Source organism: Scyliorhinus canicula, chromosome 23, assembly GCF_902713615.1.
Source record: "Scyliorhinus canicula chromosome 23, sScyCan1.1, whole genome shotgun sequence".
Lineage (NCBI taxonomy): Eukaryota > Metazoa > Chordata > Chondrichthyes > Carcharhiniformes > Scyliorhinidae > Scyliorhinus > Scyliorhinus canicula.
In genome coordinates this window covers 13641957-13668782 of record NC_052168.1, presented here as the reverse complement: position 1 = coordinate 13668782, position 26826 = coordinate 13641957, and positions in this window count along the sequence as shown.

The following is a 26826-nucleotide window of genomic DNA, read 5'->3' as shown; positions in this document are numbered from 1 at the left end:
AGACCCCAAAGCATCTCTCTGGGTCTCTGGATTACTAGTCCGGTGACAATACCACTACGCCACTGCCTTCTGTCATGCGAGAGTACCTTTAAGAAATGGATGTTTAAGCAATGTACCTTTAAGAAATGAGGCAGCTCATATTACTGAAGTGATATCAGAGGGTGGGGGGTAGCTGAGTTGAGCTCACTTCTGCTTTTTGGAAGTTTCCGTTTCGGTTTTGAGGAAAAGAGGTTGGGGTGTGTCTGTGGTTTGCAGGGAGCTGGATCTGCTGTGATCTCTGCCATGAAAGACTATCTCTGAGTCATCTGGATGATTTAAACTCATAATAGTAATGTCTTTAACCTGATGTGTTTCTGTTGTTAAAGGTGAAGTCTTTTGGAGGTTTGAAGGAACATTTTGAGGGATTATTTAGTGTTGTATTATTTTCGGGGTTATCTTTGAAGTAAGGGGTGTTAAGTGATCCAATTTTTATTTAAAAAGGTTAAGTTGAATTCATGGAATAAACATTGTTTTATGTTTAAAAACCCACGTGTCCATAATTATAATACCACACCTGGAGACCAAGCCGTGTGCTTCAAAAGCAACAATACATTAAAGGGAGAGGTTGGTTGAACTCCATGATACATTTTGGGGTTCTGGAAACGCCGCTCCCATAACACTTTCCAGACCACGTTACAGCCTTAAGTAATTACAAATTAATAAGGGGTACACCGCAAGGTGCAAACTCTTTACTGTAAAGTATCGTCACCCCACCTCTGGCAGAAACCAGCGACTGTCAACCAGGATCAGGAGCCCTGTGGGCCTTTCCCCACCCTGGCGTGGGCGGGGCAGGGGGTGAAACCGACTCTTGACACGACCCCTATCCACACTCAAACTGAAATCAACTGGCGTCGCGCAGATCAGGAATTAAACTGCCGAACTCATGGCTGCAAATCGCAAGTAAATTCACGACTGAGTCACTAAGAGACTCGCGCACTGAATCAGTCAGGATGGATTACCTTTCAATGTTTTCCAAAACCGTTCTTTCCTCTCCTCTCTCCGAGCCTCATGTATGTCAGCGATGTTTAATTCAAGCATGTTATTATTCACAAAGGGCCAATTTGTATTTTTTGTTGTTGCATACGGCCAATTTAAAGATGCACGGGGTCGCAATAAATATGCAATGGTACCATCCAACCTAGTCAATGCAAATCACTAAAATTTAATGAGGCCCGTGTAGCTCAGCGTTTCTCCATTTAAGCCTTGAACTAATCAAGTGACACACCACATAGCTCAGTATTGGCATATTTGAAAACTGTTCCCTGCCCAAGACTGGCTGGGGAAAGAAAATGTCATCGGGTTATTCCATCAGACGTTCTGATATCAGGGAAAGAACGAACTGTCAGGCCCGGCAGGGTAGCACAGTGGTTAGCACAGTTGTTTCACAGCTCCAGGGTTCCAGGTTCAATTCTCGGCTTGGGTCACTGACTGTACGGAGTCTGCACGTTCTCCCCGTGTCTGCGTGAGTTTTCTCCGGGTGCTCCGGTTTCCTCCCACAGTCCAAAGACGTGCAGGTTAGGTGGATTGGCCATGTTAAATTGCCTTTAGTGTCTAAAAAAGGTTGTGGGGTGATGGGGATAGGGTGTATGTGTGGGCTTAAGTAGGGTGCTCTTTCCAAGGGCCGGTGTAGAACCGATGGGCCAAATGGCCTCCATTTACACTGTAAATTCTATGCCTATGTCAGAGCCCGGCAAGTTCGGGAACACTATTCTTAAGATTGGATGTTAAACCAAGAGCCCCACCCCCTCTCACCGTGAATGTATGAACATAATAATCACTTAGTGTCATGAGTAGGCTTCAATGAAGTTACTGTGAAAATCCCCTAGTCACCACATTCCGGCGCCTGTTCGGGGAGGCTGGAACAGGAATTGAACCTGCGCTGCTGATCTTGTTCCGCATTACAAGCCAGCTGTCTTACCCCACTGTGCTAAACTGTCTTAGCCCACATAGGAATCAGGAGCAGGATTAGGCCATTCAGCCCCTCAATCCTGCTCCGCCGTTCAATACGATGACGGCTGATCTCATCTTGACCTCATTTCCACCTTCTTGCCCGCTCCCCACAACCCTTCATCCCGTTGCTAATTAAAACCTATCCACCAACTCCTGAAATTTGTTTAGTGTTCCGGCATCCACTGCACTCTGGGATAGAGAATTCCAGACATTCGCCACCCATTGAGTGAAGGGATTTCTCTTCATTTCTGTTTTAAATCTGCCACCCCTTAGTCTAAAACTGCGGCCTCTCGTTCTGGAAAGTCCAAAAAGGGGAAACATCCGCTCTACATCTCGTAGAATCATTACAGTGCGGAATGAGGCCATTCAGCCCATCGAGTTTGGACAGACCCTCCAAAAGAGCACTCTACCTCGGCCCACAGCCCCATCCTATCCCCGTAACCCTATCTAACCTTTTGGACACAAAGGGGCAATTTAGCACGGCCAATCCACCTAACCTGCACACCTTTGGACTGCGGGAGGAAACCGGAGCACCTGGAGGAAACCCACGCAAATACAGGGAGAGCGCGCAAACTCCTCACAGACAGTCGCCCGAGGTCGGAATCGAATCCGGGTTCCCTGGTGCTGTGAGGCAGCAGTGCTAACCGCTGTGCCACCATGCCACGCCACCGCGAGTCTGTAAGATATAAGCTCCGGCAGCAGTTATTTCAACAGAAAAAGCAAGCGGGTTCTCCCCAGTGTCCTGGACAATAGTTATCCCTCAACCAATTTCTCTTAAAAAAAAAACAGATTATCTGGTAATTGCCTCACTGCTGCTGTGGGATCTTGCTGTGCGCAAATTGGAAGCCCCCCCTTTCCCAGCATTACATCAGTGAAGGCACTTCAAAAGCGCTTAATTGGTTCCAAAGCGCTTTGTGACCTCCTGCGAGGTCACGGTATATAAGTGCAATTTTCAGGGGGGTTTTTCGACAAAGCGATTCCTCCGTAATTATTGAGGAACGTTTACCACGCTGTGAGACGCCAGCAATTGTAGGTAATGTTTAGTTCAAGCTGCTGCAGCTAATAGGAGTAAATGTAAGGTGTGCTGATGCAATTTATTTTTATGCACATTTTGTGCTGTAATAGATCTGAACGCCACTGGTGACTTTCCCCAAATCCAGCACCGATTTCCAGCTCACTGGATATTGTTCGAAGAGGAGGTTACATTTTCTCGCAATCCTTTATTAGAATTTGTGAATCAGCCTAACGGCAGAAGGGGGGTGGGCGGGGCGGCGGTGGGGGGGGGGGCATGAATAATTCAGAATGGTGGTTCAGTCTCTGGTCGGTAACCCTTTATCAAAAACATCTCAGACCTTGCCGCCAAGTTGCTATTGAAGTGAAACGAAATGAAATGAAAATGAAAACGAAAATGAAAAATGAACAAATGGAAATGAAAATGAAAAATGAACAAATGAAAATGAAAAATGAACAAATGAAAATGAAAATCGCTTATTGTCACACGTAGGCTTCAAATGAAGTTACTGTGAAAAGCCCCTAGTCGCCACATTCCGGCGCCTGTTCGGGGAGGCTGGTACGGGAATTGAACCTGCGCTGCTGGCCTGCCTTGGTCTGCTTTCAAAGCCAGCGATTGAGCCCTGTGCTAAACCAGCCCCTGGACGAGCATGGGGGGGAGGGGGGGGGGGGGGGAGGGGAGTTTAACACAGTCCTGCCCAACGGTCATCCAACGATGGTCATCCAACGCGTCGCTCTCCACGGGTGGGAGTTTGATGAGGCCCATCTCGGTTGCCGCTGGTGACAGCGCCGGCACTTCAGCGCTGGAGGTCATTGGCTGCAGAGCGCCGAGGAAGCGAGAGGTGCTATATAAATGCAGACTGTTAGACATGCGTCAGGGAGAAATGAATAGCATGTTATTCCTCGACCGGTTTTCTTAAGGGGCTGTCCATTATAATCACTGGCGTCCCGAGAAGGATTTAAACTCAGTGGTTTATTTAATAAACAAATGCAGGGCCTCAAAGTGGCGGGCGGTACATCCAGTCCCAGCCGGGACCATCCGAAGATGTTGGTTCCCTTCCTGGCCGGCTTTTTCGGTCCGTTGGAATGAGCCCCGCCATTGGGTCTCTGTCCCTCAGCGAGGGAGCTTGCATCGCACGTGACCCACGGGGTGATCAATCGGATCATCTCCGTGTGACTCGTGGGGGAGTTATTACAATATCAATGAGTTAAATAGTTGATTTGTCCACTTGTTTATTTTACTGGTGCTCAACAGAGTGTACAGGGGGTGTGCTGGGACACAGGGCTGTTGAGTATGAAGTTGCATTCCGTGAATAATAAAAAGAAATGAAAATCGCTTATTGTCACGAGTAGGCTTCAATGAAGTTACTGTGAAAAGCCCCTAGTCGCCACATTCCGGCGCCTGTCCGGGGAGGCTGGTACGGGAATCGAACCGTGCTGCTGGCCTGCTTGGTCTGCTTTATAAGCTTTATAGTGTCTATTTTCACACTCCACCGACTGACTTAGGATTGATAAAACCGCGGAGGATATTCTGGAGCATGAACACCAACATAAACCAGTTGGGCCGAATGGCCTCTTTCTGTGCTGTAACTCTTCTGCAAGAGTGTGTGTGGTTAAAGAGGGCCTCAGATAATGCTGCAATTTCCAATTTTCCAACCCTATCATCCTTTACCGCTAAAGAGCCAATGTACTTTTCCAAAATGTATTAACTGTCCCCGTGTCTCTTCAAATAGAATTTCGCCACAGTTAAGTGGTTGCATTTCCATATATTTTCCTTGTGATGATTTTCTGATGAAGAGGCAGATTCTGTTGGAGCTCTCCGTGGGCTCAGAGAATTATTATTAACCGCACTTTGAGTGGAACTTTTGTTGGTGTTTGTCTCCACTCCAAGGTGTTATTTTTTTAAAACTTCCAATTAAGGGGCAACTTAGCGTGGCCAATCTACCTACCCTGCACATCTTTGGGTTATGGGGGTGAGAACCACGCAGACAAGGGGAGAATTTGCAAACTACACAGGATTGAACCTGGGTCCTTGGCGCCGTGAGGCAGCAAGATGTGCAGGGTGGGTGAATTGGCCACGCTAAACTGCCCCTTAATTGGAAAAAATGAATTGGGTACTCAAAATTTATTCAAACAAAAATTAAAAGCCTAATGATAGATACATAGAACATAGAACATGACCCTGAAACCATTGGTCGTTATAAAAACCTATCTAGTTCACTAATGCCCTTTCTCTTAATATATAAATGATTACGCGTTTTCTATAACTCATTTTCTATAACATTTTCTATATGCTTGGCGTGTATTAAATGTATATAATCTTATTCATGGGGTCACGGTGAGTGAACGAGTCCAATTTCAATCGTGCGGCCCCCTGAGATGCAGGAGGACCCCTCAAGCGGCCCACTCAACAGCCTCGGTCGCCCATCACTGAACTACAGACTTGGGCAACGCCCCCCCCCCCCCCCCCCCCCCCCCCCTGAAAAAAAACGATTTAAAACCTGTCCACACTAGCTCAAGGAGGATGAGGTGCCAGTTGTTACTGGACCAGTAATCCGAAATTCCGGGGTAACGCCTTGTGGATCCTGATTCAAATCCCACCATGGCAGATGGTGAAATTCGAATTTTAAAAAATGTGCAATTAAAAGTCTAATAATGAGGCGGCGGAGTGGCTAACACTGCTGTCTCACGGCGCCGAGGTCCCAGGTTCGATCCCGGCCCTGGGTCACTGTCCGTGTGGAGTTTGCGCATTCTCCCCGTGTCTGCGTGGGTTTCGCCCCCACAACCCAAAGATGTGCAGGCTAGGTGGATTGGCCGCGCTAAATTGCCCCTTAATTGGAAAAAAGTAATTGCTTATTCTAAATTTTAAAAAATAGAAGTGTTCAGGTGACAGAGAAGCTGTCTGAGAGCTTCCAGGTTAAAACCTTTGTAATGTGCCTTTAAGGGATATCACATGTCATCATTTTATAGATCGCGAAAGAGTCCACACCGGTTAGTCCAGTGAAACAAAGTTTTCGTTCAACAAAATATTATTTACACAATGTTGAAGTTCCCTGTCGGATGTCTTCCTATTAGCAGCAAAACTAGATGGCTTTATACAAGTGACAATTAGGACAGCACTGTAGCACAGTGGTTAGCACTGTTGCTTCACAGCGCCAGGGTCCCAGGTTTGATTCCCGGCTCGGGCCACTGTCTGTGCGGAGTCTGAACGTTTTCCCCGTGTGTCTGCATGGGTTTCCTCCGGGTGCTCCCGTTTCCTCCCACAAGTCCCGAAAGAAGTGCTTGTTGGGTGAACTGAATTCTCCCTCGGTGTACCCGAACAGGCGCCGGAGTGTGGCAACCTGGGGCTTTTCGCAGGAACCTCATTGCAGTGTTAATGTTAGCCTACTCGTGATAATAAAGGTTATTATTATAGATGCTTCAGAGTTCCCCCCCCCCCCCCCGCCCTTAACATGGGAGTTCATATTTGGCGAGATTAAGGAGGATTCTAATTGTTGCCACCCCGTAAACCCCTTGCTGGTTGTGACACATCACTAGAAGGGAGGTGTGTCATGAAATGAAATGAAATGAAAATCGCTTATTGTCACGAGTAGGCTTCAAATGAAGTTACTGTGAAAAGCCCCTAGTCGCCACATTCCGGCACCTGTTCGGGGAGGCTGGTACGGGAATTGAACCGTGCTGCTGGCCTGCCTTGATCTGCTTTAAAAGCCACGATTTAGCCCAGTGTGCTAAACCAGCCCGAGCTTGCATCCAGTCTTAGTTTCACTTTTGCTTTGAGCAGAGCACACATACACAACTCTGATATCTTTGGGCTTTCTCCCTGTGTATCACAGTTCTCATGTGCCTAGTTTTCATAAATGAACGCACAACTTGTTCAGCTGATCCCTGATGAGCGATTGCTGCCTTGTGTGTTGTACAGCAAATAAGCTTGGGGGCTTAAATCGGTATAACATGACAAAAACAGCCTTTGGTGAATTCAAAGTCTTGTCACTGGAGTTAGTGGGGGTAGGATCTACCCACCCACCCTCTAAACCGTTTATTTGTGCATGCTCTTTAAATATCGAAGTGTAATCTCTCCACAAGAACTTTGCAATATGCCTGAGTCCTTGAACAACTTGATAAGCTTCGATTAAAAATAGTCTTATAGTAGTTGCATAACTCCAAGTAACCCCACGCGGCTGTGTGTTAATATAAATAGCTTTGAGGCCAGTGAGTGCTGTCAGAAAGCTAACACACTCCACTAAATCAAAACCCCAAAACATGCCCTTATCATCAAGGGCGGGATTCTCCGGCAGGTCGGAGAATCGCCCGGGGCCGGCGTCAATCCCGCCCCCGCCGTGTCCCGAATTCTCCGCCCCCCGAGATTCGGCGGGGGCGGGACTCACGCCGCGCCGGTCGGCGGGTCCCCCGCGGCGATTCTCCAGCCTGCGATGGGCCAAAGTCCCGCCGCTGACAGGCCTCTCCCGCCGGCGTGGATTAAACCACCTACCTGACCGGCGGGATTGGTGGCGCGGGTGGGCTCCAGGATCCTGGGGGGGGGGGGCGCGGGGCGATCTGACTCCGGGGGGTGCCCCCACGGTGGCCTGGCCCGTGATCGGGGCCCACCGATCGGCGGGCGGGCCTGTGCCGTGGGGGCACTCTTTTTCTTCCGGCTTCGCCATGGTCTTCACCATGGCGGAGGCGGAAGAGACCCCCTCCCCTGCGCATGCGCCGGTATGACGTCAGCAGCCGCTGATGCTCCGGCGCATGCGCGGACTTACGGCGGCCGGCGAAGTCCTTTCGGCCCCAGCTGGCGTGGCACCAAAGGCCGTTCACGCCAGCCGGCGGAGTGGGAACCACTCCAGCGGGGACCTAGCCCCTCAATGTGAGGGCTTGGCCCCTAAAGGTGCGGAGAATGCCGCACCTTTGTGGCAGCCCGACGCCGGAGTGGTTCACACCACTCCATCACGCCGGGACCTCCCGCCCCGCCGCGTAGGGGAGAATCCCGGCCCAAGTCTCTAAGGCTGTTTTATTGCACTGTTAGACCCCTTGCAAACATTCTCCTTCGGTCCTCTCTGAGCTGAAAATGGGCAATTTCCACTAAATGTGGGCAGAGCCTGCAGGAGTGGGACATCCCGCGGCAACATTACGTTCGACCACGTTCAGTCCTGCTCAGCTCTAAATGTTTCTGCGCGCCCCAGCGTTCCGGCTGGAATGGAGAGCTGGAAGCAACATCTATTTGCATTGCGCCAATCACAACCTTACAACCTTTCCAAAGTAGTTTACAGCCAGTGTCGAACTGTGGAGCCGGAGCCACTGTTTTTCATAGAATTTCATAGTGCAGAAGGAGGCCATTCGGCCCATCGAGTCTGCACCGGCCCTTGGAAAAGGCACCCTACTTAAGCCCATGCCTTCACCCTATCCCTGTCACCCAGTAACTCCAGCTAACCTTTTTGGGCACTAAGGGACAATTTAGCATGGCCAATCCACCTAACCTGCACATCTTTGGACTGTGGGAGGAAACCGGAGCACCCGGAGGAAACCCACGCAGACACGGGGAGAACGTGCAGACTCCGCACAGGCAGTGACCCAGCGGGGAATCAAACCTGGGACCCTGGGGCTGTGAAGCAACATTGCTAACCACTGTGCTGCCCTGCCACCCATCAGAAATGTGTCAGCTAGTTTGGGCGCAGAGAGATCCACAACGGATCCCCCCCCCCCACCGAACCGAGTGGCTCGCCGGGCAATTTCAGAGGGAATCTCGGAGTCAACCATATTGCTGTGGATCTGGATTCACACGTCGGCCTAAAGGGCATTAGTGAGACAGGTGGCACAGTGGTACGGTGGGCAGCACTTCTGCCTCACAGCGCGAGGCACCTGGGTTCCATTTCGGCCTCGGGTGACTGCCCGTGTGGAGTTTGCACTGTCTCCCCCCCCTGTGTCTGCTTGAGTTTCCTCCGGGTGCTCCCGTTCCCTCCCACAGTCCAAAGATGTGCAGGTTAGGGTGGATTGGCCGCGTTAAATTGCCCCGTAGTGTCCAAAAATGTGCCGGTTCGGTGGGGTTACGGGGACGGGGAGAGGCAGTGCGCCTAGGTAGGGTGCACTTTCAGAGGGTCGGTGCAGAATGGATGGGCTGAATGGCCTCCTTCTTTATATCTATACGGGCTTTCATGACAATTGGAGCGAGTAGACAAAACTCTTCCCGCTATAAAAGGATCAAGAATCAGAGGGCACAGATTTAAAGTAGCTTTCGAAAGAAGCAAATGTGAAACGAACATTTTCACACAAGAAGTGTTTTGGGCCTGGAGTACGCGGCCTGGGAGTGTGGGGCAGGGAGGCTCAATCGAGGCGTTCAAGAGGGCATTAGATGATCATTTGAATAGAGCCAGGATGTGGAGGTGCAGTGGTATTGTTGCTGGACAAGTAATCCAGAGACACAGGGTTCGAATCCCATCACGGCAGGTGGTGAAACCTGAATTCAATAAACGTTTGCAATGAAAAGTATAATGACAACCGTGAAGCTCAATTGTCAGCTAAGATTACCGTTGTCAACTGTGCCAGGCTAGCACACAAGCAAGTCGAGGGCACTTAAATAAATAGAGAACTTTGGTGATAGTGATCACAACTCGGTTATGTTTACTTTAGCAATGGGCAGGGATAGGTATATACCGCAAGGCAAGAATTATAGTTGGGGGAAAGGCAATTATGATGCTATTCGGCAAGATTTAGGATGTATAGGATGGGGAAGGAAACTGCAGGGGATGGGTACAATCGAAATGTGGAGCTTTTTCAAGGAACAGCTACTGCGTGTCCTTGATAAGTATGTACCTGTCAGGCAGGGAGGAAGTTGTCGAGCAAGGGAACCGTGGTTTACTAAGGAAGTTGAAGCACTTGTCAAGAGGAAGAAGAAGGCTTATGTTAGGATGAGACATGAAGGCTCAGTTAGGGCACTTGAGAGTTACAAGTTAGCCAGGAAGGACCTAAAGGGAGAGTTAAGAAGAGCGAGGAGAGGACACGAAAAGTCGTTGGCGGATAGGATCAAGGAAAACCCTAAGGCTTTCTATAGGTATATCAGGAACAAAAGAATGACTAGAGTAAGATTAGGGCCAATCAAGGATAGTAGTGGAAAGTTGTGTGTGGAATCAGAGGAGATAGGGGCAGCGTTAAATGGATATTTTTCGTCAGTGTTTATACTGGAGAAAGACAATGTTGTCGAGGAGAACACTCAGGTTCAGTCGACCAGGCTAGATGGAATTGAGGTTCAAAAGAAGGAGATGTTAGCAATTTTGGAAAATGTCAAAATAGATAAGTCCCCTGGGCCAGATGGGATTTATCCTAGGATTCTCTGGGAAGCCAGGGAGGAGATTGCAGAGCCTTTGTCCTTGATCTTTATGTCGTCTTTGTCGACAGGAATAGTGCCGGAAGACTGGAGGATAGCAAATGTTGTCCCCTTGTTCAAGAAGGGGAGTAGAGACAATCCTGGTAATTATAGACCTGTGAGCCTTACTTCGGTTGTGGGTAAAATGTTGGAAAAGGTTATAAGAGATAGGGTTTATAATCATCTTGAAAAGAACAAGTTGATTAGCGATAGTCAACACGGTTTTGTGAAGGGTAGGTCATCCCGCGGCAACATTACGTTCGACCACGTTCAGTCCTGCTCAGCTCTAAATGTTTCTGCGCGCCCCAGCGTTCCGGCTGGAATGGAGAGCTGGAAGCAACATCTATTTGCATTGCGCCAATCACAACCTTACAACCTTTCCAAAGTAGTTTACAGCCAGTGTCGAACTGTGGAGCCGGAGCCACTGTTTTTCATAGAATTTCATAGTGCAGAAGGAGGCCATTCGGCCCATCGAGTCTGCACCGGCCCTTGGAAAAGGCACCCTACTTAAGCCCATGCCTTCACCCTATCCCTGTCACCCAGTAACTCCAGCTAACCTTTTTGGGCACTAAGGGACAATTTAGCATGGCCAATCCACCTAACCTGCACATCTTTGGACTGTGGGAGGAAACCGGAGCACCCGGAGGAAACCCACGCAGACACGGGGAGAACGTGCAGACTCCGCACAGGCAGTGACCCAGCGGGGAATCAAACCTGGGACCCTGGGGCTGTGAAGCAACATTGCTAACCACTGTGCTGCCCTGCCACCCATCAGAAATGTGTCAGCTAGTTTGGGCGCAGAGAGATCCACAACGGATCCCCCCCCCCCACCGAACCGAGTGGCTCGCCGGGCAATTTCAGAGGGAATCTCGGAGTCAACCATATTGCTGTGGATCTGGATTCACACGTCGGCCTAAAGGGCATTAGTGAGACAGGTGGCACAGTGGTACGGTGGGCAGCACTTCTGCCTCACAGCGCGAGGCACCTGGGTTCCATTTCGGCCTCGGGTGACTGCCCGTGTGGAGTTTGCACTGTCTCCCCCCCCTGTGTCTGCTTGAGTTTCCTCCGGGTGCTCCCGTTCCCTCCCACAGTCCAAAGATGTGCAGGTTAGGGTGGATTGGCCGCGTTAAATTGCCCCGTAGTGTCCAAAAATGTGCCGGTTCGGTGGGGTTACGGGGACGGGGAGAGGCAGTGCGCCTAGGTAGGGTGCACTTTCAGAGGGTCGGTGCAGAATGGATGGGCTGAATGGCCTCCTTCTTTATATCTATACGGGCTTTCATGACAATTGGAGCGAGTAGACAAAACTCTTCCCGCTATAAAAGGATCAAGAATCAGAGGGCACAGATTTAAAGTAGCTTTCGAAAGAAGCAAATGTGAAACGAACATTTTCACACAAGAAGTGTTTTGGGCCTGGAGTACGCGGCCTGGGAGTGTGGGGCAGGGAGGCTCAATCGAGGCGTTCAAGAGGGCATTAGATGATCATTTGAATAGAGCCAGGATGTGGAGGTGCAGTGGTATTGTTGCTGGACAAGTAATCCAGAGACACAGGGTTCGAATCCCATCACGGCAGGTGGTGAAACCTGAATTCAATAAACGTTTGCAATGAAAAGTATAATGACAACCGTGAAGCTCAATTGTCAGCTAAGATTACCGTTGTCAACTGTGCCAGGCTAGCACACAAGCAAGTCGAGGGCACTTAAATAAATAGAGAACTTTGGTGATAGTGATCACAACTCGGTTATGTTTACTTTAGCAATGGGCAGGGATAGGTATATACCGCAAGGCAAGAATTATAGTTGGGGGAAAGGCAATTATGATGCTATTCGGCAAGATTTAGGATGTATAGGATGGGGAAGGAAACTGCAGGGGATGGGTACAATCGAAATGTGGAGCTTTTTCAAGGAACAGCTACTGCGTGTCCTTGATAAGTATGTACCTGTCAGGCAGGGAGGAAGTTGTCGAGCAAGGGAACCGTGGTTTACTAAGGAAGTTGAAGCACTTGTCAAGAGGAAGAAGAAGGCTTATGTTAGGATGAGACATGAAGGCTCAGTTAGGGCACTTGAGAGTTACAAGTTAGCCAGGAAGGACCTAAAGGGAGAGTTAAGAAGAGCGAGGAGAGGACACGAAAAGTCGTTGGCGGATAGGATCAAGGAAAACCCTAAGGCTTTCTATAGGTATATCAGGAACAAAAGAATGACTAGAGTAAGATTAGGGCCAATCAAGGATAGTAGTGGAAAGTTGTGTGTGGAATCAGAGGAGATAGGGGCAGCGTTAAATGGATATTTTTCGTCAGTGTTTATACTGGAGAAAGACAATGTTGTCGAGGAGAACACTCAGGTTCAGTCGACCAGGCTAGATGGAATTGAGGTTCAAAAGAAGGAGATGTTAGCAATTTTGGAAAATGTCAAAATAGATAAGTCCCCTGGGCCAGATGGGATTTATCCTAGGATTCTCTGGGAAGCCAGGGAGGAGATTGCAGAGCCTTTGTCCTTGATCTTTATGTCGTCTTTGTCGACAGGAATAGTGCCGGAAGACTGGAGGATAGCAAATGTTGTCCCCTTGTTCAAGAAGGGGAGTAGAGACAATCCTGGTAATTATAGACCTGTGAGCCTTACTTCGGTTGTGGGTAAAATGTTGGAAAAGGTTATAAGAGATAGGGTTTATAATCATCTTGAAAAGAACAAGTTGATTAGCGATAGTCAACACGGTTTTGTGAAGGGTAGGTCATGCCTCACAAACCTTATTGAGTTTTTTGAGAAGGTGACCAAACAGGTGGATCAGGGTAAAGCGGTTGATGTGGTGTATATGGATTTCAGTAAGGCGTTTGATAAGGTTCCCCACGGTAGGCTATTGCAGAAAATAAGGAAGCATGGGATTGAAGGTGATTTAGCGGTTTGGATCAGTAATTGGCTAGCTGAAAGAAGACAGAGGGTGGTGGTTGATGGCAAATGTTCATACTGGAGTTCAGTTACTAGTGGTGTACCGCAAGGATCTGTTTTGGGGCCACTGCTGTTTTTTATAAATGACCTGGAAGAGGGTGTAGAAGGATGGGTTAGTAAATTTGCAGATGACACGAAGGTCGGTGGAGTTGTGGATAGTGCTGAAGGATGTTATAGGATACAGAGGGACATAGATAAGCTGCAGAGCTGGGCTGAGAGGTGGCAGATGGAGAGGTGGGGGATTTTAATCTACATGTCGATTGGTTTAACCAGGTCGGTCAAGGCAACCGTGAGGAGGAGTTTATAGAATGTATCCGCGATAGTTTCCTAGAACAGTATGTAATGGAACCTACGAGGGACCAAGCGGTCCTAGATCTTGTCCTGTGTAATGAGACAGGATTGATTCATGATCTCATAGTTAGGGATCCTCTCAGAAGGAGCGATCACAATATGGTGGAATTTAAAATACAGATGGAGGGTGAGAAAGTAAAATCAAATACTAGTGTTTTGTGTTTAAACAAAGGAGATTACAAGGGGATGAGAGAAGAACTAGCTAAGGTAGACTGGGAGCTAAGACTTTATGGTGGAACAGTTGAGGAACAGTGGAGAACCTTCCAAGCGATTTTTCACAGTGCTCAGCAAAGGTTTATACCAACAAAAAAGGAAGGACGGAAGAAAGAGGGAAAATCGACCATGGATATCTAAGGAAATAAGGGAGAGTATCAAATTGAAGGAAAAAGCATATAAAGTGGCAAAGATTGCTGGGAGATTAGAGGACTGGGAAATCTTTAGGGGGCAACAGAAAGCTACTAAAAAACCTATAAAGAAGAGTAAGATAGAGTATGAGAGTAAACTTGCTCAGAATATAAAAACAGACAGTAAAAGTTTTTACAAAATATATAAGACAAAAAAGAGTGGCTAAGGTAAATATTGGTCCTTTAGAGGATGAGAAGGGAGTTTTAATAATGGGAGATGAGGAAATGGCTGAGGAACTGAACAGGTTTTTTGAGTCGGTCTTCACAGTGGAAGACACAAATAACATGCCAGCGACTGATAGAAATGAGGCTATGACAGGTGAGGACCTTGAGAGGATTGTTATTACTAAGGAGGGAGTGATGGGCAAGCTAATGGGGCTAAAGGTAGACAAGTCTCCTGGCCCTGATGGAATGCATCCCAGAGTGCTAAAAGAGATGGCTAGGGAAATTGCAGATGCACTAGTGATAATTTACCGAAATTCACTAGACTCTGGGGTGGTCCCGGTGGATTGGAAATTAGCAAACGTGACGCCACTGTTTAAAAAAGGAGGTAGGCAGAAAGCAGGAAATTATAGGCCAGTGAGTTTAACTTCGGTAATAGGGAAGATGCTGGAATCTATCATCAAGGAAGAAATTGCGAGGCATCTGGATAGAAATTGTCCCATTGGGCAGACGCAGCATGGGTTCGTAAAAGGCAGGTCATGCCTAACTAATTTAGTGGAATTTTTTGAGGACATTACCAGTGCAGTAGATAACGGGGAGCCGATGGATGTGGTATATCTGGATTTCCAGAAAGCCTTTGACAAGGTGCCACACAAAAGGTTGCTGCATAAGATAAAGATGCATGGCATTAAGGGTAAAGTAGTAGCATGGATAGAGGATTGGTTAATTAATAGAAAGCAAAGAGTTGGGATAAATGGGTGTTTCTCTGGTTGGCAATCAGTAGCTAGTGGTGTCCCTCAGGGATCCGTGTTGGGCCCACAATTGTTCACAATTTACATAGATGATTTGGAGTTGGGGACCAAGGGCAATGTGTCCAAGTTTGCAGATGACACTAAGATGAGTGGTAAAGCGAAAAGTGCAGAGGATACTGGAAGTCTGCAGAGGGATTTGGATAGGTTAAGTGAATGGGCTCGGGTCTGGCAGATGGAATACAATGTTGACAAATATGAGGTTATCCATTTTGGTAGGAATAACAGCAAACGGGATTATTATTTAAACGATAAAATATTAAAGCATGCCGCTGTTCAGACAGACTTGGGTGTGCTAGTGCATGAGTCACAGAAGGTTGGTTTACAAGTGCAACAGGTGATTAAGAAGGCAAATGGAATTTTGCCCTTCATTGCTAGAGGGATGGAGTTTAAGACTAGGGAGGTTATGTTGCAATTGTATAAGGTGTTAGTGCAGCCACACCTGGAGTATTGTGTTCAGTTTTGGTCTCCTTACTTGAGAAAGGACGTACTGGCACTGGAGGGTGTGCAGAGGAGATTCACTAGGTTAATCCCAGAGCTGAAGGGGTTGGATTATGAGGAGAGGTTGAGTAGACTGGGACTGTACTCGTTGGAATTTAGAAGGATGAGGGGGGATCTTATAGAAACATTTAAAATTATGAAGGGAATAGATAGGATAGATGCGGGCAGGTTGTTTCCACTGGCGGGTGACAGCAGAACTATGGGGCATAGCCTCAAAATAAGGGGAAGTAGATTTAGGACTGAGTTTAGGAGGAACTTCTTCACCCAAAGGGTTGTGAATCTATGGAATTCCTTGCCCAGTGAAGCAGCTGATGCTCCTTCATTACATGTTTTTAAGGTAAAGATAGATAGTTTTTTGAAGAATAAAGGGATTAAGGGTTATGGTGTTCGGTCCAGAAAGTGGAGCTGAGTCCACAAAAGATCAGCCATGATCTAATTGAATGGCGGAGCAGGCTCGAGGGGCCAGATGGCCTACTCCTGCTCCTAGTTCTTATGTTCTTATGTTCTTAATGCGGAAAAGTGTGAGGTGGTTCACTTTGGAAGGAGTAACAGGAATGCAGAGTACTGGGCTAATGGCAAGATTCTTGGTAGTGTAGATGAACAGAGAGATCTCGGCATCCAGGTACATAAATCCCTGAAAGTTGCCACCCAGGTTAATAGGGCTGTTAAGAAGGCATATGGTGTGCTAGCCTTTATCAGCAGGGGGATTGAGTTTCGGAGCCACAAGGTCATGCTGCAGCTGTACATAACTCTGGTGCGGCCGCACCTGGAGTACTGCATGCAGTTCTGGTCACCACATTATAGGAAGGATGTGGAAGCTTTGGAAAGGATTCAGAGGAGATTTACTAGGATGCTGCCTGGTATGGAGGGAAGGTCTTACGAGGAAAGGCTCAGGGACTTGAGGTTGTTTTCGTTAGAGAGGAGAAGGCTGAGAGGTGACTTAATAGAGACATATAAGATAGTCAGAGGGTTAGATAGGGTGGACAGTGAGAGTCTTTTTCCTCGGATGGTGATGACCAACACGAGGGGACATAGCTTTAAATTGAGGGGTGATAGATATAGGACAGATGTCAGAGGCAGTTTCTTTACTCAGAGAGTAGTAGGGGTGTGGAACGCCCTGCCTGCAACAGTAGTAGACTCGCCAACTTTAAGGGCATTTAAGTGGTCACTGGATAGACATATGGATGAAAATGGAATAGTGTAGGTCAGATAGGCTTCAGATGGTTTCACAGGTCGGCGCAACATCGAGGGCCGAAGGGCCCGTACTGCGCTGTAGTGTTCTATAAATAGAAATAGAAGGAGGCCATTCGGCCCATCGAGTCTGCACGGCTCCTGGAAAGAGCAGCCTACCCAAGCCCAACACCTCCACCCTATCCCCATAACCCAGTAACCCCACCCAAGACTAAGGGCAATTTTGGACACTAAGGGCAATTTATCACGGCCAATCCACCTAACCTGCACATTTTAGGACTTAGGCTTCAATGAATCACTGAGCCAACAGAACTCCTTCCTTAACCAACGAGGTTTAAGGATTGAGTAATAAACAGAGGAACAAAGAAGGAGGAGGGTGACATTGAGACGAATCAGGTCCATAGAGAGAAATAAAGAGAGAGAATGACCTTTGGCTGGATTTTCTGCCGGCGGGATGCTCCGTTTTCCTGGCAGCCCGGGGGGTTTCCCGACGGCGTGAGCCTGCCCCACAATGGGAAACCCCATTGACCAGCCGGCGTAACGGAGCAGCCTGCCGGCGTGCTGAACCAGAAATCTGCCGTGGCGGGACGGAGAATGGGGCGGCATCTTGTTGTGGAATTGAGAGCGTTGCCTGGTAGCTGGAGATCTGGCAAGGGACCCGCGCTGCCTCTCCTAGGAATGGCCCGCCAACCCACATGCCAATCGGGCAGTCGCAACGCCTCCTCCTGGAATCAAGAGCAGAAATCCCGCCCAGTGAGAGCAACTGGCTAATCAGAGGCCAGCAGCTCTTGTGCTCGGCAGCGCCACTGAGGAGGATGTGGCTGGCGGTGGAATGACAGGCGCTGAAGCCCCAGGATCGCGGGGGCAGCCGGGGTCACAGGTTAGTAATGCGGTGGTCAGGGTGGAGGAGGGGCGTCACGGGGAGAGGGAAGGGGGGCTGCCAATGAGGGAAGGGGGCAGCTCTCAATGGGCACCTCCCAAAAATGCCACCCGTTGAGTCAGAAAAGGGATGTGAGAAAAAATAACTATAAATTTAATGATCAATTTTTTTTTTAATTCGCAAGAACAACATTGGATTAGATTTGATTGAGAGTACTGTGTGTCGAAGTATGGTGAAAAGTATTGTTCTGTGTACAGTCTAGACAGATCGTTCCATACATGGTAAAGGGCATGCATAAATACACAAGAAATTAGAATCTACAGTTTAAATTGTTCCCTTTCTGGGCCAGAGGTTTTGATGGTGGCATTTAACAACCATCGCATCCTTGAAATGGGGCAAGCGCACTTAACCACTAACACTGGGGGCAGCACGGCAGCACAAGTGGATAGCATTATGGCTTCACTGCGCCAGGGTCCCAGGTTTGATTCCCCGCTGGGTCACTGTTTATGTGGAGTCTGCACGTTCTCCCCGTGTCTGCGTGGGTTTCCTCCGGGTGCTCCGTTTCCACCCACAGTCCAAAGACGTGCAGGTTAGGTGGATTGGCCATGATAAATTGCCCTCAAAAGGTTGGGAGAGATTGTTGGGTTACGGGGATAGGGTGGAAGTGAGGGCTTAAGTGGGTTGGTGCAGACTCGATGGGCCGAATGGCCTCCTTCCGCACTGTATGTTCTCTGTTCAGATGTGACTTTCTGTGATGTGTTTGAGGGGCTGTTAACGAACAAATCTAGGAAACATTCTTCAAAGCAATAGGGTGGCTAAACAGTAAGTTGTGGAAAATGCCAGAGTGGTGTCAATGGCCCAGCGATTGGTGGAGATTCACAATTTAAGGTCTCCTTTCAATATCGGCATCTTCCTAAATCCCCGGAATCTGGTGGCCGATCTGGACATTGCGTCGTCCGCATGTTCAGTCAGTTCTGGCCCTCATAACGCGATGAAATTAAAACAAGTCACACCATCTCCTACACTTCCTAACTCTCCATTCCCAATACTAGGACTGGGAAAAGCCAACAATGCCAGGAATCCAGGCATCAGGGCGCCCTTTGATCTCCGATTGTAAAAACACAAGAATCACCCTCACCCCCTGAACATGGAGACCCCCTCCCTCATGCACAAGGGCAGTGCCCCCCTCTCCACAGGCCGCCTATTGCCCCACGCACAAGGGAAACCCCCCCACAGAAAAGGGGCAACCCTCCTCAATGGAGCTACTAAGCGGGGCCCTCAGCACTGCCCCCTGATGCTGCCCTGGCATTACCCTGGCACAATGGCACTGCCCTCTGGCATGGCCCCAGCACTTACCCAGGCATGGCCCTCAGTGCTGTCCCATGGCACTGTCCCCTGGCATGGCCCTGGCACAGCCCGCAGTACTGCCCCCGTCATGGCCTTCAGTGCTGCCCCATGCCACTGTCCCCTGACATGGCCCTGGCAATGCCCCCAGTGCTGCCCCCTGGCACAGCCCCCAGTACTGCCCCTGGCATGGCCCTCAGTATTGCCCCATGTCACTGCTCCTGGCATGGCCCTGGCACTGTCCCCAGCACTGCCCCATGGCATTGTTCCCTGGCACCATGGCACAGCCTCTGGCACAGTCCACTGGCACCATGGCACAGCCCCCTGGCTGGATTACCCAATATTCATCGCATAACCCATCAGCTGGAAAAACCTTGCTCGAAAAGATCAAGGTGACCCTTGATTAATAGAAGCCATCATGTCCTAAATTCTGGTAATAACCATTAATGGTTTAATGGGTTTTTAAAATCTGTGGTCTAACTAAGTGGAAAAGACACGATGAAAAAACATCCTACTCCCATTTCATCTTGATAGCTTGCAATAAATAACTGAACAACCCAATCAAAAGGAACACCTCAATTGGACTGTTCCACTCAAGCCAATGGTGGGGGTGGACTTTCCCAGCCGATGTTGCAGGCGCTGAGCTCAAAGAGGTTTGACTGCCTCACTGTAGACCGGTTGATGAAGCTGGCAGAATAACAAGGACGCACTGTCCCACAAACGGCTGTGATCCTCCATCATGATGCCAAAGCCAAACCTCTTCACTTGCCAGTCTGGTAAATTATCTCACAATAATGAGTGGAATACTTTGCCCCCTAGACTCACCATGGTGACTGATGGTGCGGATAAAATTGTATGATTTCCTTGCAAGTATTTTTTATCCTCTAAGTGTCCATTATTCACTATTTAGCTGCTCCCAAGCATGAGTTAATCGTGCTCAAGTATTCATTATGCTGTGTAATTTCCTTCAACCATCTATTATCCGCGATTAAATCACTCCAACCTGTTCATAATTCCCTGTTAACGAATCCTAAGTGTTCATTATTTGCTATTTAATTATGCCGGAGTAGTCATTATTTTGTATTTAATTATTCTCGAGTATCTGTTATTCCCTTAGGAGGGTGAAACAGAGTTGGCATTTCAAGCTCGTGACTTGCCACGAAGGCGGGACCTTCCGGCCCCGCCCGCTGCCGGGTTTTCCGCTCCCGCCGGAGGTCGATGGGCGTTTGGCCAGTCCGCCGCGTCTCCTGGCGATGGGTCCCACCAGGTCCGGGTCAGGAAGCCCCAGCCTCTGTTCCTCTCCGGAGGTTCCGCCCGACCAGCTGGGCATTTCCAACTTTTTCTGTACTTATTTCAGATTTTCGGCGTTGCATTTTTCTTTTTCTTAATGACTTCCAAATAGCCAGTACTCCTGTTTTAATTGCTCCGTAGTGACTCAAAAAAAAAAATTCATTCATGGGACGCCGTCGGTTGAGCCAGCATTTAATGCCAATCCCTAATTGCCCTTCAACTGAGCAGGTTGCAAGGCCATTTCAGAGTCTGTCACATTTGTGCCGGTCTTGAATCACCATCAGGGTTCGAACCTGTGCCCCAGCAACATTATCCTGGATGATGTCCAAAGATGTGCAGGTTGGGTGGATTGGCCATGAACAATTGTCCAAAATTCTATGATTAACCTAGGACAAAAGTTCGGCGCAACATCGTGGGCTGAAGGGCCTGTTCTGTGCTGTATTTCTCTATCTATCTATCCCAGGATTACTAGCCCAATGGTGATGCCTTTACCAACCCATGCCCCTCCATTATCCCATTATGCTCTGTTTGAACATCTTTTTCTGACCATTTTCTATTTGTAGGGTCGCTGGCGATAAGGCCATAAGACATAGGAGCAGAATTAGGCCACTCGGCCCATCCAGCCTGTTCCGCCATTCAATCATGGCTGATATTTTCTCCATCCCCATTCTCCTGCCTTCTTCCCGTAACCCCTGATCCCCTTATTAGTCAAAGCTGGTGCCTTCCTATGAAGGTGGGACTTTCCAGCCCCGCTCACCGCTGGGTTTTCCACTCCCGCTGTAGGTCAATGGGCGTTTGGCCAGTCCGCCGCGTCTCCCACCAAATCAGATTTTTATACTAATTTGCTGCAAGGAAAACCATATTCAGGTTTAACATGGTCCTCCTTCCATTATTTTTAATGGAAAGATTTGCATGAATTGGAAGCTATGCTGGAGTTGCCTACTGCGGGAATGCCGGACCGACAAGGACCACAGCGGAAAACCACTGGACAATAATCTTCCCAGTATCGTCTATATGGTAATAATGAATGACAAGCATCGGCCAGTGTCTCTGCTGATATATCGGGGAGATGATCTGGCAGGTGCATGTTAAACATTAATACAGTTGCAGACCCATCATCCACAAACTTCCCCTCGCTATACTTCCAGAACCCTTTCCCTATCTCTCGGCATAACGTTTTGGGTTGATTTCCTTTGTTAAACATGACAGACATAGCCTGAGAAACAGGAACAGGAGTAGACCATTGGCCCCTTGAACTCACTCCACTGTTCAATATCCGATCACGGCTAATCTTCTGCCTGGACATCACTTTTCCCGCCCACTCCCTGTATCGCTGAATCCCCCGGGAGACCAAAATTCTGCCTACCTCAGACTTAAATGTATTCAACAATGGAGCTTGCACACCCTTCCAGGGTAGAAAGTATTCTCACCTAAGTTAAGCAATTTCTCCTCATCCCAGTCCTAAATGACTGACCATTTAATCTGTGACTGTTGTTATGACCAGGTCAGGAGGAGTGAACTGTTTCCCCCTTTTCTCAGCCTCTTAGGTTTTTCGAACATTTCTGTTCCATTAGAATGCCTTTTCCCAATCCAAATGTTATGACTTTTTAATAAGGAGCCAGTCAAACCGAGTTTTCTTAGAACATAGAACATAGAATTTACAGTACAAAGGAGGTCGTTGGGCCCATCGAGTCTGCACCGGCCCTTGGAAAGAGCAGCCTACTTAAGCCCCACACCTCCACCCTATCCCCAGTCTAACCTTTTTTGTGCACTAAAGGCAATTTATCACGGCCAATCCACCTAATCTGCACATCTTTGGACTGTGGGAGGAAACCGGAGCACCCGGAGGAAGCCCACGCAGACACGGGAGAACGTGCAGACTCCGCACAGACAGTGACCCAAGCCGGGAATTGACCCTGGGACCCTGGCGCTGTAAATCAACTGTGCTAACCACTGTGCAAAGGAAGAGTAAGAACTAGGAGCAGGAGTAGGCCATCTGGCCCCTCGAGCCTACTCCGCCATTTAATGAGATCATGGCTGATCTTTTGTGGACTCAGCTCCACTTTGAACACCATAACCCTTAATCCCTTTATTCTTCAAAGAACTATCTATCTTTACCTTAAAAACATGTAATGAAGGAGCCTCAACTGCTTCACTGGGCAAGGAATTCCATAGATTCACAACCCTTTGGGTGAAGACGTTCCTCCTAAACTCAGTCCTAAATCTACTTCCCCTTATTTTGAGGCTATGTCCCCTAGTTCTGCTTTCACCCGCCAATGGTAAACAACCTGCCCGCATCTATCCTATCTATTCCCTTCATAATTTTATATGTTTCTATAAGGTCCCCCCTCATCCTTCTCAATTCCAACGAGTACAGTCCCAGTCTACTCAACCTCTCCTCATAATCCAACCCCTTCAGCTCTGGGATTAACCTAGTGAATCTCCTCTGCACACCCCCCAGTGCCAGTACGTCCTATCTCAAGTAAAGAGACCAAAACTGAACACAATACTCCAGGTGTGGCCTCACTAACACCTTATACAATTGCAACATAACCTCCCTAGTCTTAAACTCCATCCCTCTAGCAATGAAGGACAAAATTCCATTTGCCTTCTTAATCACCTGTTGCACCTGTAAACCAACTTTCTGTGACTCATGCACTAGCACACCCAAGTCTCTCTGCACAGCGGCATGCTTTAATATTTTATCGTTTAAATAATAATCCCGTTTGCTGTTACTCCTACCAAAATGGATAACCTCACATTTGTCAACATTGTATTCCATCTGCCAGACCCTAGCCCATTCACTTAACCTATCCAAATCCCTCTGCAGACTTCCAGTATCTTCTGCTCTTTTCGCTTTACCACTCATCTTAGTGTCATCTGCAAAGGGCGGAAAATCTTGCCCGTTGACTTTTCGCTGTCCACAGATGCGAGCCGGACAGACCGAGCAGGGTGAGGTTGCAGATGAGCCTGAATCTCTTTCAGTGCCCATCTCAACCCACGCCAGTCACCAGCATGTAGATTATTCAACATGCCAAAACACGACTCTGCTGACTATTTCCCTCTGGTGTGGGAGAGAGGAAAGTCGCACAGGCACTGTCCCAAGGTTTGAACCATCGACTTGCACTTGCACAATGTCGTTCATGACTTCAGGAAATACCACAGTGCTTTGCAACCAATGCAGTGGAGTCAGGGGTATCATGCAGGGAAGGCCGGCAGCCATTTTGAAAGCCCTTTGCTCGTGGTTTATTCTGCATCCACTTGATGTCAGGTTGGGTGTCTGAGGTTTAAACAGAACAATGCACAACAGCAGCAAGCTCTATTTCACATCAGGATTTCCACAACAAAAAACATTTACTGATCTAGAAAGAGAGTGGTCCTAATTCTAAAGTCAGACATAGTGAGACAGCATCATTGACGTTTTCAAGATCTATAGAGACCACCGTTTTCCTCTGTTATCCTGATGTGACAATCCCAGTTAGTGTGAGAGTTGGACGGGAATATTCCATAATAGGACCTTGGCTCAAAAGACCGACACCGGAATTCTCTGTCGGTCGGGTCCTCCGGTTCCCCAGCAGCGCACCCACGGCCACGGGTTTCCCGATGGCGTGAGGTGGCAGCAATGAGAAACCCCATTGGCTGGATAATGGAATGGAAAATCCCGCTGCCGGTGGGGGCACGACGCACTGGAAAACGCAACTGGCGGACCGGAGAAGCCGGCCCCATAACCTTTTTTTAATAAAACGCAGAGGAACAGAGTCACAGGACTGGGCGGCATGGTAGCACAGTGGTTTAGCACTGTTGCTTCACAGCGCCAGGGACCCAGGTGCAATTCCTGGCTTGGGTCATTGTCTGTGCGGAGTCTGCACGTTGTCCACGTGTCTGCGTGGGTTTCCTCCGGGCGCTCTGGTTTCCTCCCACAAGTCCCGAAAGACGTGCTTGTTGGGTGAATTGGACATTCTGAATTCTCCCTCGGTGTACCCGAACAGGCGCCGGAATGTGGTGACGATGGGATTTTCACAGTAACTTTATTGCAGTGTTAATGTAAGCCTGCGTGCGACACTAATAAAGATTATTATTGCAAAGTAATGACCGGCTGTGGTGCACTTTGTGCCATCCAGGGTTTGTGAAAGTTGCGCTGTGGGAAGGTCAGTCCTTTTCCATAGTAATGCAGCCAGGATGAGCTGTAAAAGCAAGGGCGGGATTTGCCGAACCGTCCAGCCGCTGGGATCTTCCGGGCCTGCCGAAGACCACCCTCCATCCCCTGACACCCCCCTCCAAACCCGGGTGACGGGAAGGGCAAGCCGGAGAATTTGGCCGGGCTGGAAGGTCCGTCCAGGGACCAATGGGAAGCTGCCTCTTCCGCCGGTTTGCACGATGGCCGCAACAATGGAGTGCAATGTGAATTATTCACCCGACTGTGCTGCCAAGCGAAATGTATTTCCTTAATAAAGATGAACCCAATAGCAGATATTGTGTCAACTCTCACCGGGTATCCACTGAAGTGACTGGGCCGACAAATGGTGAGCAAATGGGTTCAGCCGCAGTCCAGTGGGAACGAGGCGCATTATTTTATTGTTCTGCAGCCCTTACGAATTGTATCGCCTCCTGTATGCACAGCAGGTGAGGAGGGATCACAGACAGACCTGGCTGTTGAATTTAAATTTTTAATTTAAGCCTACTTGTGACATAGAATAAAGATTATTAAATAATGCCTCCCAAACAGTAATAATTTCTCACAAACCTTACCACTACCGCAGATGCCTTTTCAACCCTCTGTGACTTTACAGAACAGTAATCTGTTCCAGTTCTCAGTTTCCTCTATTCGGTTAACTTGGTGAAATTTGAATTCAAAAAAATGTGCAATTGAAAGTCTAATAATGAGACAGCATGGAGGCGCAGTGGGTTAGCCCTGCTGTCTCACGGCGCCGAGGTCCCAGGTTCGATCCCGCCTCTGGGTCACTGTCCGTGTGGAGTTTGCACATTCTCCCCGTGTTTGTGTGGGTTTCGCCCCCACAACCCAAAGATGTGCAGGGTAGGTGGATTGGCCATGCTAAATTGCCCCTTAATTGGAAAACATGAATTGGGTACACTGAATTTATTCACACAAAAATTAAAAGTCTAATGATGACCCTGAAAGCATTGGTTGTTATAAAAACCCATCTGGTTCACTAATGTTCTTTAGGGAAGGAAATCTGCAGAACTTACCTGGTCTGGCTTATATGTGACTCTAGATCCGTTTGCTAAACTAAATTTGCCAAACTAAAACTCGAAAGCTTCTCTGTCTTTCAAGGCCCGGCAAAACATGATGAGCGCGATTCTCTGCTGCCACGACGGGTCGGAGAATAGCGGGAGGGCCTTCCCGAAAATTTTCACGGCCTCCCGCTATTCTCCCCCCCCCCCTCCGGCCGCCCCCCGACACGAATCTCTGCTCGCCGTTTTTTACGGCGAACAGCGATTCTCCCCAGGCCGATGGGCCGAATACCGCGGAGTTTACGGCCGTTTTCACGGCCGCGATCACACCTGCTTTCAGTGTTCGTGAAAACGGCCGCAAAGTGCCCGTCCCGGACAACCATGGCACCGATTGGCACGGCCGCACCACGGCCGTGCCAAGGGTGGCATGGGCCTGTGATCGGTGGGCACCGATCATGGGCAGCGGGTCCGATACCCGCGCACTATTTGTTCTTCCGCCGCCCCGCAGGATCAGTCCGCGGGGCGGCTGAGGGGCATGACGGCCCGCGCATGCGCGGGTTTGACGCATCTGCGTGATGACGTCATCCGCGCATGCGCGGGTTGGAGCCATCCAACCCGCGCATGCGCGGCTGACATCATCGTGCGCGTCAGCCGTCGTGACGCTTGGCGCGCGGACATAGCGACGGTCGCTAAGGCCGCGATACCGTGCTTCACGGGGCCCCGCTGCTAGCCCCGCCCAGGGGGGAGAATCAGGTCCCGGGACGGGGGCGCGGAGGCTGCCGTGAAACACGGCCAATTTCACGGCAGCCTTTACGACTCGCCGCATTTGCGGAGAATCGCGACCGATGTTTCTGCAAAACATCAGCTGATGCACCGTCTGTAACTGAAACCAACCGCCGGAAGCGGTCACAGGCGGGCCTCTAAATGCGCCTCTGAAATGCAGACTCAATTCAAGGGCAATTAGAGATGGACAATAAATACTGGCCCAGCCAATGTCACCCACATCCCATGAACAAAATGCTGGCGGGAGATTTGAACCTTCTGAAACAGGGACAAGAACAAGAGTGTTACTGATTGGGCCAGTTGACCCACCACCACCATGTAACCCCAGATGACCACCCCGCTGCCACCCTACCCCCACCATCAATCAAGACTGAATCTGCACTCTGGGACATGCTGTCCTTCACATCAGTAAGGAGGTGATGAATTTCCATGAGGTCCGTCTCTTTAAACAATGGGCCTCCTTCTCCCCTCCCACCGCTTCGGAGAGGCGTCAAAATCAATTAATTTTTGCCGGAACTTTCCTCATGCAATATTGACAAGCTCAAAGCTTGTGGTGTACAATTAGAGTTCTAAACTGCAGTTTATGCGATAAATAATTAACAACCCTTCAAAATGAGCTGAG